Source organism: Diadema setosum, chromosome 18 (genome assembly GCF_964275005.1).
Source record: "Diadema setosum chromosome 18, eeDiaSeto1, whole genome shotgun sequence".
NCBI lineage: Eukaryota > Metazoa > Echinodermata > Echinoidea > Diadematoida > Diadematidae > Diadema > Diadema setosum.
In genome coordinates, this window is record NC_092702.1 from 17,833,420 (window position 1) to 17,851,013 (window position 17,594).

At 37.6% G+C, this 17,594-nt stretch overlaps 1 protein-coding gene across 1 annotated transcript in view; it reads left to right on the forward strand.

The window, feature by feature from the left end:
- The window catches only part of LOC140241374 (neuronal acetylcholine receptor subunit alpha-10-like), a gene marked incomplete at its 5' end in the record, with an annotated part of 71,868 nt that overhangs the window by 436 nt on the left and 53,838 nt on the right, over positions 1-17,594 (forward strand). The gene's annotated exons all lie outside the window — the stretch shown is intronic.

Consider the following 17,594-nt stretch of genomic DNA (forward strand, 5'->3'; position numbering starts at 1 on the left):
CCTATTTTTGTATCAAAAAAAAATCACATTTTGGCACAATAATTTCAATCATTATAAAGATGGGTAGGTTGACCCAAAAAAAACAAAGAGAAAAAAAAGATTGACACCACCTGCCACAAATTAGATTACGTATAAGCAACTAGAAACGTCTTGGTGAGCATAATAACGTGTCAATTGTAAGGAAACTGATACTGATACGCCCCGTTTTGCAACAATTGGATGCTTACCAACAGTGGTAATTTATAAACCTTCGGGAGGACATGACAATATTCTAACATCATTTGCGTCAAATTAAGCACGCGGAAATTGGCCGATCACCAGAAACCAGAAACGTCGCCAGCTATTCGGCAGCGTATCGATTAAAAGTTGAAATGTGCACAGAAAAAAAAAATAATAAATCAATGTTAATGACTGCTGTGGCGCGCATTGCCGGTGTTCATTGCATGCTTATATCTTGCGCGTCACTTTTGCTTTAATATTTTAGTGTCAACATTTACATTCATTTGCCCATATTTCTGTCCACTTTCCCTGAGGTTATGTCAATTTCACAATCTTGAGCGTTGTTGAAAGACCAAAAATGACAAATCAACAACAAAAACTCTAATAAAGAGGTCGCCGTAACAAGTGACTGTATGTGTTATTGTTGAAAGGCTCAATGTTAATGTAATAAATATTGAACATCTTTCACCGTCTTTTGTTTTAGTTGGTTTAAGTTTCGGTTTAAGTAGGCCCTACATCGATTGCATTATTGTATGTTAAAAGACAATTAGAATGTTTTAATGGGGACTGGATGTAAGATTGGATGAATGGAGGAATGTTGCACAGTGTGTTTTGGTGTTCAACGCTCAGGGGCAAATACTCTTTCATTAATTTCTGGCGTCCAAGACGAACACATCGAATGCATTAGGGCATCAAACAAACCTGTAATGCTATGTAAATGTATTTTTTAATCGTTTTCTTTTCCTGACGGTGTTAAATTCCAGTATGCCTATGTACATTTTTTACAACCTATCTAATTCCCCTTCCTCTTCGTAAACAAGGAATAAATAAAAGATAAAAAAACAAAGAAAAGGTAAGTAGTAGAAATGTTTTGATACTTGATGTTAAAGGGATGGTATAGTTTCGATTAAGATGGTGAGTCAGATTGTACATTTTTGGGAGAGAATTTGAAACCACCTATATGAAATATGAAAGAGCACACAATTCTTAGAGGAATTCAAGGTTTTTTTGTTAAGAATAGGCTTTGAAAAGGCTGAGGTACAAAAAAAAAGAGAGTAAAACAATGCGGTCGTAATAAAAGGTGGTTATCACCTTTTATTAGGACCTCTTTGTTACTGTATAGTCTTATCTATGTCATTTCAAAACCAATTTTCAGCCAAAAAAAAATTGAATTCCTCTTATAATTGAATGCCCTCTCATATTTCATGAATTTTTTTTTTCATTATCTCACCAAAAAAAAAAGTTGGAAAACCGAAGCCCCATCTCAAACAAAACTATGTCATCCCTTTTTAAACATGAACATCGGAAGACATGTGTGACTAATGGCTACTTTCTGAAAACAAACTGGTCCCATGACATTTGCTCCTGCGACAAATGCTCCCACGAATATTATCTTCACTCTAAGCCAAACATAACCCTTACCTTACACCTAAACCTAATCCTCACATCAAACTAAACCAAAAACCCTATCACAATCCTAAGACCCTAATCCTAAATCCTTGGAGAAAATAAGACAGGAGCAATTGTCGCAGGAGCAAAAAGTCATGTTACCGAGCAAACCAGATGGAAAGTTTCCATTATGCATCCTCCTCTGCGGTTACCCATCGTCGGGTCTTGACGTGTGAAGACGATCTATCGCAAGAAGCTAACCTTGCACAACTACGCGTAGGAATATCACGGTCTTGGTACTGCGTGTGCGTAAATGTGTGTGTGTGTGTGTGTGTGTGTGTGTGTGACTGCGTTTTTAGAGGTGCAATTCCACAGCAGCTGAAACAAAGTAGAGCAATTTAATGAAGCAACTGGTTTTGTTTTTGTTTTCTTTCTGAAGGTATTTTACTCTTAGAGGAATTGAAATAAAAGTCAGGATGAAGGTCTTGGTTGTGTGTTTTAATTTGCTTATTTGTTTTCAGGGGGGCGTTTCATCAACGAGTTCGTCGGAGGTTTTCACCGACGAATTTGCTATCAGCCAATCAGACGCAAGGATTTACACTGACAACTGTTAAAAGCTAATGAAATCATTGGTCTGATTGGCTGATAGCAAATTTGTCGGTGAAATCTCCGACGAACTCGTTGATGAAACGCCCCCCTGATAAGCAAGTGATTAACTGGACTACGTTCGTATTGTTGTAGATCATGGTAACATGCTTCTACTCCCAGACCTTGATGAGAGGCCCTCATCACCGTTGACTGCATTCACACAGCATGGTCTAATTTCATGCAATCCGCTTTATACAGAAAAACGCTAATACACTTCTTCGTAACAATTTTGTTTTTCCTTCATTTAGAGCTCCGATCCCCTCTACATCCAACGATCTCGAGTATACAGAAATAGAAATATTGATTAAGATTATTGGTCCTATCATTAGAGAGTAAGAGAGGGGGAATGGGGAGAAGATGCAGTCAAAGCGATTCGCTGTACCTTGCGGTTTGGAATCATCTCCACGACCGAAAAGCATATAATTATGGTTTACATGGTTTAGCCGAAGCATCGCCTATACCTTTTCATAACGTAGGCCATTGACTGACTGTATTTGTGCCAAAGTGGTATAAAATTTAGACTTTTTTTCGCACGAAAATGGACTGTTATATCTTTCTCCCCTCCAAGGAAATAAAACAAGTGCTGTAACTGCACACCATCACCAATGATGGGAAAGTGTTTACAAAATATGCAGAGACATTAATGTGACATCCTTGCAACCAGCCACACAGTTTAGCGAGTTCGTGGCTTTTAATATCAGAATTTACAAAACAAAAAACTCTCGGAGCAAGGGGAACAAACCCAGTGAACCCGTCCGCTGACGTCATGATTTATTTCGCTTTATGAGAAAGCATCGAGGTGGTCCATCAAACAATAATCGACGTTTCTTTTGATCCGCATCAGCAAAATTAATTGTGGGGGAGAAAAAGAGGAGCGCACGATATCATAGCTGGTTGTCGATGATGTTGATGACTTCGGCGTCGCAGAAAATATGATCTGTCAGGGAGAAAGCTTGAGACACGGTAAAGACGTCGATTGCCTAAAGTGCTGAAGTCTTACCGATCATCATCCTCGCCAGTGAAAGCGTTCGATGAGCAGAAAGAATACTCCCAACTAAGAGAGAGTTATGACTCCTTGTTATGTGTCAGCCAGTGCGACTCCTGCCTTAATTTGCAGAATACAATTATGCAGGCGATTGAATGTCTCTTTTTTCTTTTGTTTTGTTTTTGTTTTGAGCATTCAGTTTTTGCCTTTTGTATTCCCTTATTTTACGTTTTTCATGTTGGTACGCAGGATGATGCTGTAATCACTCTCTCCTGTGGAACGGGTCCTCCAGCGCTAAAGCGAGTTCGTCTTCTTTTTGCTGCTGCTGTTGCTACTGTTTCTGTCTTTGCTCCCTACCCCCTGCCTTAAAAGAAGTGGGGGTGATGTCCGTGTTTGTTTGATTTTTTTTTATAATATCTTTTGTGTGAACGTGGTATCATTTACCTGGGTGTCAAATGCTTGTAATCTGAGAGAAATGGGGAAAACCATTTTGTGATGAATCCACGTGTCATGACTTAGGAAACCCCGTTTTCTTTCCGCTGCTCTGATGCCACGACGAATATTGTTTTCGTTTTGGATGCCATGGCCTCAGACGTAGCAAATTACTCGTGAGTCGTGTGCGATTCCAGATGCTAGAAAAGAAAAAAACAGGAAAATGAAGCCGAATTGAGGTCGGAAGATGTAATTGATATCATGGACGTGGTTGGAGCACGGATTCAATCCAAGTGGCTTTCCGAAATCCGAACGCAGCCAGGGCCAGTTTTCAGCGAGTCTGAATTCTGGTCGAGATGTGGGTTACCAAGACATGACTAACCTAATTCCTGACATCCAGAGAGAGAAGCCTTTCCCCCTTTTCACAATTTTTATTTCTTACTTGAAGAATATTAATTTGCTTTCACAGATTCCCTTCGAAATGCATGAATGATGTGCAGCATTAATTTATGTTATCTCAGTGCAGGTTCGTAATTTCAATTTCACTTCTCGCTTGTCGACTATTTCATCAATAACTGATATAATAACTGATATAATGGCTCGGTCACAAATACCATTAAGAACTGCGCAGCACGAACGATTTTTAGACAATTTCGTAAGATCTTCTTAAGAAAGCTGTACGAAACCAGCGTTGGTAGACCGTTCGTAAGTTCGTAGCCTGGTCGATGGTCTTGTCCAAGATTTTTTTTTTTTTTTTAAACTTCGTACGAAACCCTCTCTTCGTAAGGCTGCCGTACGAACTCCAGAATTCGTAGGAACCGCTATTCACTCAGTTTCTCCACCGTGACATATTTTTGTACACTCTGGTCACTCCTCACTGACCGCTGCTCCATTCAGTCTCCTGGACGCTGAACAATATTATTAACCTTGACCAGAGAAATAACTTTCGGTTACTGCTTTTACATTTTGCTGATGTCCACGGTATACATACAATACATTTCCCTTTTTTTTCCATTTTCAATCCTCTCCCTTAGAGCGCATAGAGACACTACGGTAGAGATAATTATGCGTTATATAAGCACTGTATTATTATTATTATTATTATTATTATTATTATTATTATTATTATTATTATTATTATTATCATTATTATTATTATTATCATTATTATCATCATCATCATTATCACTATTATTATCATTGTTATTATGCCAATTATTATTATTGTTATCATTATTATTATATTACTTTAGAGGGGGTAAAATGATGCACTTTTCACTCTATACTAAAGTGGATGACCCTAAAGTAGGCCTCTTCTGGGCGTGGACATCTTCTTGATAACCATGACGTCAATGAAATCTCCATATCTTCAGTTCAGTTCAGTTCAGTTCAGTTCAGTTCAATTTGTTTTCATATTTCTCAAAGAATAACAGATTCTTTGCCACTGGTACAACAAAATAAGAATACAAATATATCTAACCGTGTCTTTGGATTGCACATTACAAGATAAACAACGTACTCAACACAAATGTTAATGGTCATGTTATAGTACAAAGGGGCACATCTCAAGGAAGTAACAGAAATAATGATGGGGCCTACAAAAAAAAAGTTATCTTGTAAAACTGCAGGTGCTAAAATTCATGGGTGTGAAAAGTATGACAGTACGGATTGTAATGAATGCTTTGACCAACTGAAATTATCGCAATAGTATAATCGATGTGGGAGAATGGACTTGTATATATAGACCACATATTGCTTCGACCTATCTGTTGATTAAAGTAATTCATTCTGTGATACATGGTAATACAATATTATAAAGTATATATAGTAATAAGTAAAGTTCTACAGTGTATGACTGACTATATACTCCTTTCGGTACTAGTAAGATTGATGTATGCAATCAAAACAAGCAACCGAAAGAGAAAGGTAAAGCGTAAATCCTCCTCGTGTATATTTGAGAGAAGACAATGTCATACATTCAAATCATTTAGTAGTAATAATAACAAAATGAAGAATATATATATATATATATATAGAGAGAGAGAGAGAGATGTACAATATATACGTGTATCTATAATATATATATATATATATATATATATATATATATATATATATAATATATATATATATATATATGGACCACACGGGACACAAGATTTTAAAAAGGGTAATTGCTCATAGTGTTACGGTCCAGATTCTGTATTGAAGGGAATCGAGAATATCTAAAGGGCAGATGAATTACCATGCAGTAACCTCTGTTAAAGTCGGTTAAAGAAGGTTGTTTTTTTTTTTTTTTTTTTTAGGAGACAGCGAAAGTAAAAAGGCAGTTATATCTCGTGTTAAACGACCTGCCCTTCGCTTCGAATGAGCATAAAGGTAATCTATTTATACAAAACGGGATCAAGTACAATCTCGCGGTCCAGGTACAATCTGGTAAATGAACTCAATTAATACTGGATGTATGATTATAGAAAGGGAAACTGATTCATATCAGTTTGATATGTATCGAAGTGACTTATGAGGCCATCAGCTACAAAGCCCCGAGTCCTTTTATTCGTTATACTTCTTCCAAAATGAATTGCAATTATGATAATATTGTTTTCCCCTCAGGAACGGCGATCAATGCCATCAAAATCAAAGAAGCAAACACGATGCATTGTTATGTGCTCGTAAACAAGCAAGAGGAATCAGACGTATTCTGTAGCTTTGCAGAAAATATACAACACCACTCTATTCCACACGGTGTAATGTGCATGATATCGACACTTTGCAGACTGGAGAATTATTAAAACAAAAAAGAGAGACCATGTCGGAACTCGTGTTTTCTAGCTGTTTCCTCATCAAAACGAGCACACGTTTCCAAAATGGGTCATCCGGAGGCATTTCAAAGTCTGCAGAGAATGAGGTTTGCATGCCGATGGCTGAAATGTACAATTATTATTTTTTTTTTTGGAAAGTAATTATTAAGGAATTCGGGGTGATCAAGTTTCCTCCGTTAAACAGCAGCTGGTGGCTTACTTGCATTTCTCCTGGGTGCACCTGTAATAATTATTTGCGCATAACTGCATGTAGTTACTGTCAGGCGATACGCATAAGACAGCTGTCATTATTCTCAAGTTTTGTTGTTGTTGTTTTTTGTTATGCTGTGCTGTCTGTTCTGTGCTTGAAAGAAGGGTGGGGTTGCGATGCGCGTATGAGCTCAAACAAAGGGAATGATTTTATATTTTTTTTATATTAATGCAGGAATGTTGTACTCGTTTCAAATACTGCTGTAAGCCATTTTTTTTAGGATGTCTTGAAGTTCTGTCTACTAATTGTATTTTGTAATTGCAATCCATCATTCCTGAATTGCGTTTGTAAAAATGAAAACAATCCCTGTGGCTAACAAGACTATTAATTCTTCTTCTGTTTATGTGTGTATGTCCCCTCCCCCCCCCCCCCCCAAGTAGCTGCCATTTGCGACATTCATCAGAAATGCTGGTATGTATCTGAATATATCGATAGTCAACAGCTTTGTTGTTTCAGGAATTGTCTCTTCCGAGTGCAGTTTGCCGTAGAGTCATGCTCCTCTAGAATACAACGGCGTGAAATGGAAGCCGTATACCGGGTGTCCCAAAAAAAAAGCGGAACGGTGGATTTTCAGTACCTTGCGTTCTAAAAGTAGTTTATTCTTTGACATCATTAGAAAGAGCACCTTCCGCAGAAGACCATGATACCAAAATTATTAAATTTGGTTCAGTACTTTTTATTCTACGCCAATTTCTGTAAATGCAGTCATTTTCAATTTTTTGCGACTTATGAGATAATAATTTGGGTGCGACATGCGTTCCATACGGTGAATTGTGTAAGCTCATTGATCTATGTCAACAAAAGATACAACTTTCATATTGGGCGCGGAAACACACACACACACACACACACACACACTGTTTGTTTTTTCCTGGCCCGCGCCCAATGTGAAAGCTGTATCTTTTGTTGACATGGATCACCGAGCTTACACAATGCTCACCGTATGGATCGCGTGTCGCACTCAAATTATTATCTCTTAAGTCGCAAAAATCCGGAGAAATTTGAAAATGACTGCATTTAAAGAAATTGGCGTAGAATAAAAAGTAATGATGTTGGTATCATTGTCTTCTGCGGAAAATGCTCTTTTTAATGATGTCAAAAAATATATCACTTTTAGAAAGCAAGGTACTGAAAATCCACCGTTCCGCTTTTTTTGGGACACCCGGTATAGTTACACTGACTGTAAAGATGGAATGTCAATCACTGCTTTAAAATGACCCCTCCAAAAAAGTTTGCATTAAGCAAGGAGGTTTTATACATGGAGTTCCAACTGGCTGTAATTATTCAAACAGTTATCAGATTTCTATTGATGTACAAAAGAATTCCACAGGTGCACTTGTGCCTTTGATGATCGATGTTCCAAGCCGCCGTCTTGCCGAGCAATCTGAAGATTCATTTTGAACGTTATCATCATGTTGACCATATTTTGCTTATTTATTTATTTAATGAAATGAAATCTCACTTAATGATAAAGCATGTAAAACAAAAGTCAATTCCGTTCAGAAATTTGCGCAAAAGTGTAAATCAGAGCTGTATTATGTGAATATGTTTAAAACTGTACCATCCTGGCAAGCTGGTTTTATCACTTTTCCACTTAATTTGCCCAAATGAAACTGATATGTAATAATCTTCAAGTATAATTCTTTATTGATAGGTATATCAGATTAGTACCCGCGTATGCCCAGTCGAGTAATTTTCATCTTCATTTCAGCATTTTTGTGCCTCAATTTCTGTTCGCGCATCCTCGTGTCTGTACTACCTACCTTTTATAAGAAGGGATAGCGGAAAGTAATTACCATCACAAAAGCATATCTTCCTTTGAAAGTGGCTGGTGATTATGCAATGAGACACGAGTCAATTGTCTTTGTATCGGCGCGACAGATCCTGTTTGGCACATGCTTCAAATATTTTTGAGCGGCGGCTTCGAACATAGATCAAAGAGAATAACTCTGTTGTTACTCCATCTCTTCAACCTCCTTGGTATAATACCAAGGAGGTTTGAGATATGGAGTAACAACAGTCCCATTCCCTTTGATCCCATGTTTCATACCGCCACTCAGAAACATTTGAAGTATGTGCTAAACTGGAGCTGCCTCACAGATAGGAAGACAATTGATTCATGTGGCATTGCATCATGACTCGTCACTCTCAAAGAAAGATATGTCTTTATGATGGTAATTGCTTTTCGCCGTCCCTTCTTAGAAAACAAGCGGCACATTTATAGTACAGGCACGGGGATATGCGAATAAAAATTGTACAAACAGTGATGAAATGAAAATCAAAATTACTCGTTTTTACGTGACTTCACACTAATCTAACATATACATGAATAAAGAACTATATTCGAAAATTAAACCATATCAGTTTCATTTGTCGGAAGCGATCGGAAAGATGATAAAATCGGCTTTGTATTGAGAGTACAGTTTGAAATTTTTTCACGACATACAGCTCAGGTTTACATTTTTGCACATAATCTTGGACGGGATTTACTTTTGTTTCATATGCTTTATCATTAAGAGAACATTCATTCTATTTGACAAATAAACAAGCAGAATATAGACGACAGAGTTTAAAATGAATCTTCAGATTGCTCAAAAAGACGGTGGCATGGAACCCTGATCATCAAAGGCACAGGTGCACCTGTGGAATTTTGTGCATCAACAGAAAATGACAGCTGTTTGAATAATTACAGCCAGTTGGAACTCCATCTCTTAAACCTCCTTGGTATTACCAAGGTAAATGGCACACAGGTTACTCCGCATCAGGACTTCTAATGATACAGCACCATGGCGAGTACATTCTAATTCCGTCTGCGGGTATATAGAAAAGAGAGAATATTGAGGAAAGGGCATAGGTTGAAAATAAGACGCACAAACACACATAGACACACACACACAAACACACACACAAAAACACACACACACACACACACACACATTAACACACACAGAGACAGAAAAAGACAGAGAAATAGGAAAGGGGTGTTGATGATGACGAAACCAAACTCGACGTGTGGCATGTAGGACAGTATTGTGCATGATATGACCCGTCAGCTGACCTGTTGTTGGCACCGTGCACTCCCAAATCGATAGTCATTCATCCGCCAGTAAATTACGGATCGGGTGTTTCAATCACACCACGCTGCGAATGGCTGCTCCCCGGGCTATCACTGCTTCTTCCAATTTCTATCTCTCCATCCTCTCCCCCCCCCCCTCTTCTTTCTTTCTTTCCTTCTCAACCTCCGAATGTTTCTCCCTCTTAAATGTGTCTTTGGAGATATATAACATGATATGATAAATATTACATGATATACATTTTGCGTATGGTGTGTATGTCTATAGGCCTAATCATGCACAGGATATTCTATAAATAATTCATTTATCTATTCATTACTTTTTACCCAACCTTCTTGACTGTCTTATTTGTCAGAAAGTCAATATCTCTATTTAGACAAAAACACACACAGAAAGTCATTCGTTTTCTTCTTCATCATCTCCTTTTCTTTCTACTTCTTCTATTTTCTCCTTCTTCCTCTTTACTTTTTCTTCTCCTTGATCTTCTCCTCTACCTCCATCTATCACTGTCTCTGTATTTCTGTCTTTCTATCTATCTGTCTATCTATGTCTATCTATTTGTCTATGGTGACATTAATTTTGTTTACGTTATATCAATTCCATCTCTATATCCTGCTCACCGTAAACTTTTTTCGTTCTCGCGTTTCCTTCTCACGTTCTTAACATTTATCCCGACTCACTTATCTCCCATTTCTTGCACATTCCCTTCCATCATTTTCCTTAAAAAAACAAACAAACCAACAAACAAACACGTCGAGTTCCGCAGTTAAGCGACCTAAAGGAGTAAAACTGTGCATGACTTTAGTACGCAGCCTCGGTCACACTTCGTTGGAGTGGCCGCATCCCAAACCCATCGAGTTTACTCGCGAATGAAAGCGGACACTGGTCCCTCGCATCGGCCGCTTCTTCCTGCTATCATATCGAGCACACGACACTCTGGCTTCGTACCTTCACGGCGGAGACCCACCTTCAGAGTGAGATCTGTAGATGCCCAAACCTTGTCTTTCTTGAGATGTAACGATATCCTGACAGACCCATGTCTTGACTTACATACATACGAAAGGCTAAGGCTTTCCCGCTTTAACGAAGAACTTTCACGGGTCAGCTCCACTTTACTGTAATCATGTCAAGGGAACGAGCTAAAATGCCTCCGGCGAATAAATCACTGTTAGGCATTTTTAGTGGCATATCTGTGCCATTTTTCATTTTTTTGCTTGAATAAAATGAGCACAAACAAAGTTTAGTTTATCAATTTAACCCTTATACGCAGTCCCACGAGTCTTTTTTTCACTATAATATGAAAAGAGCATCAAAAGAAAACAGCATTAACTTCGTTCTATAAGCTTGACACAGGAATGCCCCGAAGCCTCAGGGAAACTTGCTTTTGTTTTGTCTCGTCTTGTTTGTTCCAAGGTTGTTTTGGACAGTTTATGTCTTTTTGCTATCTGTTGTGTTGTTGTGAGGGGGGGGGGAGGGTGTTGTTTGGGTTTGTTTATTCATTTCTTTGTTTGTTTGTTTGTTTGTTTGTTTGTTTGTTTGTTTGTTTTGCGAGGGCAGAAACAAGCAGACCTGTAGAATTCTGGGCAGGTAAAATTGTCATCGTGATGTGCCATCAGAGAACGTGCATCGTGATAATCTTTGGAAGACAAATGCAACGAGAAATGATATATTTCTGAATGCATTCAATCAAACCTTATGACTATTTTCCCTCAGAAGAACACTCAGTAGGGGAGGTGGGCAGCAGGGGTGGGGAAGTTGCCCGCTAGAGACTATGTACTGAGTACCAAGCATTGTTAGAAGTAGAATAGGAATGTTGCAACCTGTATTATGTTAGACAAACAAAGGATCCTATACTTTAATTAATTCACGAAAAGAGCAATCGTAAGAATGTATAATGGGGCTTAGGGAACACGCGGAGTGCCGTATCCAACTCCCCTTCCCCGTGAAATATCTTGCATATGGCCTGGGTCATGCTCATTATCCATCTCGGAAGGTCACCGAGTCTTCCAGTTGCGATGACTGCATGCCAACAAGACACCGTGTGTAATGAAGGGGAGATCAATAAATGGATGATACTATGACTAAATTCTCTACCCATATAAATCACAAGGTTCCATGACATTTACTCCTGCGACAATTGCTTCCATGAAATATCTGCACGCTAAGCCGAACATAAATACTACCCACAAACATGGCCCTAACCCTATAATCCTAATCCTAACATCAAACTAAACCTAAAACCCTATTACAACCCTAACCCTAACACCTTGGAGAAAATAGGACCTGAGCAACTGTCGCAGGAGCAAATGCCGTGTCACAAAATCACAAACACGGGTCTGTATACATGTACATGCAGTACAAACTTCAGTACAAAATGGTAATGCGTAAAGCGCAAAACTAAAAGAAAAAAAATACGTAAGAAAAAATACGTCCACATAACACACTAATGTTCTGGGATTTTTTATATTAGAGTATTTCACTGAAAAAAAAATATCCTTATATATCAGAATGTGAGTAGCACGTAGAGGGATTCGTTATGCTGTGGTATATTCTATGTCATATTCCGAAATATTAGCAATGAAAATGTGTGATAATAGTCTGAGGATATTTTCTGTCTCGTATAGCGTAAAAGAAACGTCATCTTACTCGGAAACGAAAGGAATTTGGTCGGACAAAGAAAGAGTATAGGAGAAAAAAATACAAAAAAAAAATTAGAACATTAATCCTTTAAGATATGATCGCTTTAACACTCGTTCGTTGTCTAGTTCAGCGCTGGTGTGGTCTTGCCAGTAATCAAGAACTGTCACTGTCTCAGGTGGCGACAGTAGAGAATCAGTGATCCTCCAAGGTCGCATGTTTAACACTATACAAGTGTGATTCCATACACATCGATGATACCACATACAGAGAAACTGTTAATTGACCCGTTATCATCTATAAAAGTAAAACTATCACTCCATCTATTTACACTCACACACATATATACATGTATATGTGATATCTTTCTATGGGTATTGTTTTGTGTATGTCTGGTTCCTAGCATGATATGTTTTTCCATTGTTCGAAATGGCAATAGTTATGCGAAATGTGAGACATTTTTACACACACACACACACACATCATGCACACACACACACACACACACACACACACACACACACACACACACATACTCAAACACACAATGTGTAAACGCCATTTTGCTTCCTTAGATGTGAGAGATTCTAAAAAGATAACAGTAATCGGACATCGATGTATGGCGATAGATTGTAAATTAAAGAAAAGGTTTAAAATAAAGAAGTAGGTGAATATAGATGAAGACAACTCAAATAGAAAATAAAATGAGGAAGAATACATTTAAAAAGTGAAATTATAAAAAGAGATGGATAGTAGGAAGGAAAAAGAATTGACATGAAAAAGAAAAAAGTAAAAGAGAGTGAAAGAGAGATGGAAAGTCAATGATTTCCACAAAGCGTTTTTGCATCTGAAGTGAAATGACGTATCAAAGGAATCGGTATGCTCAGATACGATCTGTAGTATTTTCGACGGCGCCCCGCCCGTACGCACGTGCAGTCAACTTATGATTTATACCAGATTCCGTTGGTGTAACCATTATCCCCTTCTCACAGATCAAAGAAGATAAGGCCAGACAGCATTCCAGCGGCGTGAAATTGAAAATTTCTTCTTCTTCTTTTTTTTTTCCAATAGGCAGTTTCTGCCCAGACTGAATGACCAGTACTGAAGGATTAATTTTTCGCTGAGCCCCCAGTGCATTTCGTCATGTTAACTTCCGCTATAGAAGTTCTGTTTTCGTCATCTCGGGTTTTTTTCCCCGATGTTTATACTTCAGGCTCTCCTGTCTAGCCAATAACTTCTGGGTTATCGAGATGTAAGGGGAATCAATTGCAGCCCGACGACTGATGTTCGGTTGTTTGTTTGTTTCTTTAGTTGTTGTTTGTTTTACTTGATATTTTGAACTTTTCATGAGGTCAATTGCATTAATCCTGGCTGAATTTGTATTAAATGAAGTGATTTGTGTTTTTCTCTCACTCTTATATTTTTCTTACCTGTTTAGTACCAAAATATAATTTACGCTGAGTCAAAGTATATAGCCTAGATGTTATGTTCGCTCAAGTTAAGATCCGATTTCAGAAAGGGCAAAACATCTGAATCAGTGTTAGATCTATATTGGTCAGAGTTGTTTCATGTCCAATAAATCACACAATTTCGAGGTAATGAAAGCGATCACGTTCGGCAATCCAGGGAGGTTGGAGGGACATGAGTTAAATTGAAACAGGTTCCTTTGCTCATGAACGCTGAACTTCACCCAATTCAAACACGTCTTCTCCTCTGTTTTCCACCCCTTCAGCCCACATGAAAACCGTACGATTACATATCTTATATTAAAAGTGGTATCGATGTTTACAAATATCAGGATAATACTTACCAGTTTAATAGTTTGATATTTTCTACTCGCCATGACATCCGGCAAACAAACAAACAAACAAACAAATCATCAGATATAAACTGAGCTGTTATTATTCATGGCAAGTCTTTCTCTTTCCCCTCCTCTTCTCTAAACCTTCCCTTTCTCCTTCTCTTCTATCCCCCCCCCCCTCTCTCTCTCTCTCCATCTCTATCCCTTTATACTTGATTTTAAAATCTTTAAAATACAAGATTTTAAAGATTTTAAAGATTTTCAAGATTTTCAAGATTTTAAAAATTAAAGATTTGTATTTTTTCAACTTGGACAGTTTATGTTTAATTTCAACGCAAATGCACTTCCCTGTATATTCAATTCAATGTTTACAAGGAATCAGTTTTTCCATAATTATCCCACCAGGCAATCTTCTGAGTTTCATTTACCCCTTCTGAGAACATTATTGGCTCAGAATACATTTATATACACAGGCCCTAGATTCTGGAATTCATTAAGTTGCGAAATGAAAAATTCTCCTTCTTTGTACTCTTTTAAGCGGAAGTTGAAATCCTTTCTGTTAAACCCTCTCTGATTTTTCGCTTTTATTAACCAAGTCCCAACAACCACAGGGTTCATCATCCAACCATCAATCAATTAATCTCTGAATTTATTATAATGAAATAGCCATCATAATCTCTGCACGGCTGTATGCAGCCACCTGCTGTTTGAAGCACCTCTTCAATTCCCTCTTCAATTTCTTCTTTCGTTTCCCTCTTTTGTTTCCCTGATCAGCGTGTAGGCATTCTCTTTCTTCTTTCCTTCCTTCCTTCCTTTTTTCCATCTATTTTGTCGAGTCGTGTCATGTTGCTGTGTGTCTCCTATTTTGTTCCGTCTTGTCTTAAATTATACTTGGCTAAGCATATGCAAATAAGTATTTCATTAGATTTTTCTTGAGGGGTTCACAATCTACAAGCTTGCTTTTTAGTGGACCTCTCAGTTCTTTTTTTTTTTTCCAACTGAAACATAACCTTGTATTTTTTTGCGTATACATGCATGTAACTTTATTATTGTATCATTTGATATCATTTGCAAGATGTATGTACACGATTGTGATATGATTCCTAATTTATACTGTGTTGTGTTCTGTTGGAAAAAGGAGAAGAATATAATAAAATAATAAAATAATAATAAAAAAAATTGTATCCTGGCATATCTTTTTTTTTCCCATGGGAACCAACTTGTCCGCTCTCGCCTCTTCATGTTTTTGTTTTGCTTTTAATATTGTCATCTCCTATTTTTGTTCTACCTGCGTGCATTTTCACGTCGAAGTGGTTGTGTTCAACGTATCCACATGCTTGATATGCTTATTTCGTGTTCTATCTGCATTGTCTTTTTTTTTTTCTTTTAAGCATCCGTCGATCCGTCTGACCTCCGACGCCTGTCGATATCAGTGTCACGGTTCTTGTGTTTTCGCGCCTAAACCGCTTCATGCTCCAAACATAATTGTCTCAAGTGGTAATCCTTGAAATTGTTTACACTTTATTCTGAGGAGCTTAAAATGTATTTCACTTATGCAATAAAACACGATGCACCTAGTTGTAACAACCTCAAAGTCATCACAAATAGTGACGAAAGTGAATTAATGGTTCATGAGGGTTTAAAGGCATATTACTATTTGCAGATGAAACAAAAACCCAACTTTAGTGCTTCAAAATAATTATAAAATTTGAATCAGTATAATTAATGTGAAGTATATTGTTAAATATACAAAAAATTAACAATAGATATAATGAAAATGTTTCTAGACCAAACCGTCTACAGTTATGGTTTATTGAGAAAAATAGTGAAATCTTCTTATATTTCAGGTTTCATTTCAAAATTTTTACATGGTGCGATGTTTTGTAATACAACTGACCTACACATACACTTGTATGCATCAAATGTGCTATCTCAAACATTTTAAATCACTGCTCCCAATGGTAAACAGTACCTTTAAAAGTTACAATAAGATGACACGTGCCCACACTTTTCCATACAGTATAGTTTTGAATTTTCAGCAATTCGTCTCACTGTAGGTGGACAGGAAGATGGTGTGCAATGACAATATCCAGATTTATTGCAGTGTCAATGTTTATGAAATTCTATTGTTGGCTCAGAGATATCAGTGAATTGTCAGGTTAGTTTAGTCACGTGATGCATTATGACATTACGTCATTGCATATCACTCGAGGACTGTATATTTCTGTACATCACGTTCAACGTCGTCAATCCGACACAGATGAATATTTGTAGTCGCGCACGAAAAGGGCACACAGATTAAATTATTCTGGGCCAACACACATAACCGCTTCATTTGCTGTGCAGTGACTCCTTACGTACAAAGTGTACTAGCTCAATCACTTTTCGTAATTATGTTCATTTCAGTGAAGGGCAGGTGAAAAATTGACAAGACCGCTGAAATAAATCTTCCGCAGGCCGCTGGAGCGTCTCCGGGCGGGAAAAAGGGGAGGAAAGGGAGTATCGATCGCAGAGAGACGGGTCCTATCGATCGGGATTAATACGATAGGAAGGAGAGAAGCGGGATAAACTAGGCTCTTTAGTTTTGGCTAATACACCATCGGGCGGCAGAACCGCTGTGTCTTGTAAAATGTCGTTCTAACTTTTTCGTAAGAGCCATTCTATTCACGACCTCTGTTTTATGTCGGAGCTTTAAGATTGTGAAGAGAGAGATTAAAAAAAGATATATGAGACGGAGAAAGGCGAACGTTTGTATACATGGTATTACAGGAGATGAGAAGGTAGGGAGACGAAAAAAAATGAAATAGAACATAGAAACATAAAGAAAACAAATTGATTTTGAATGATATTTAACAGCCTTAAAAGATGAAGAGAATTGGAAAGAACTGGTAATGAGGTGCAGGTAATAGAGCCCAGAGAAAGAGGGAGAACGAGAGAAAGATCGGGGAAAAAAATAGTATTTTTCAAAGTTGGAGGTCCAAGTAGATATTGTGGATGAGTGAGAAAAGTACGACCATATCCTTTTTTTTTTTCTAAAGTGAAGTAGATTCGAACATCTGTTCCTCATGTTTTTGTTAAATGATAATGATGATGATAATAATAATGGTAATTATAATTGTGATGATGATGATAGCAATAATAACAATGATGATAAAGCACATTTGAATTGCTCAATTACTTGAATAATATGTTCTAGTGCTCATTACAAAATAATAGTCATAACATACATAATTCACACCTAAGTAGCATTTTTAAGAAGATGAGTTTTCAACCTGGTGTTAAGCTCATAAACTGTAGCACTTTGCCGTACAAACAGAGGGGGATTACATGTATTCCG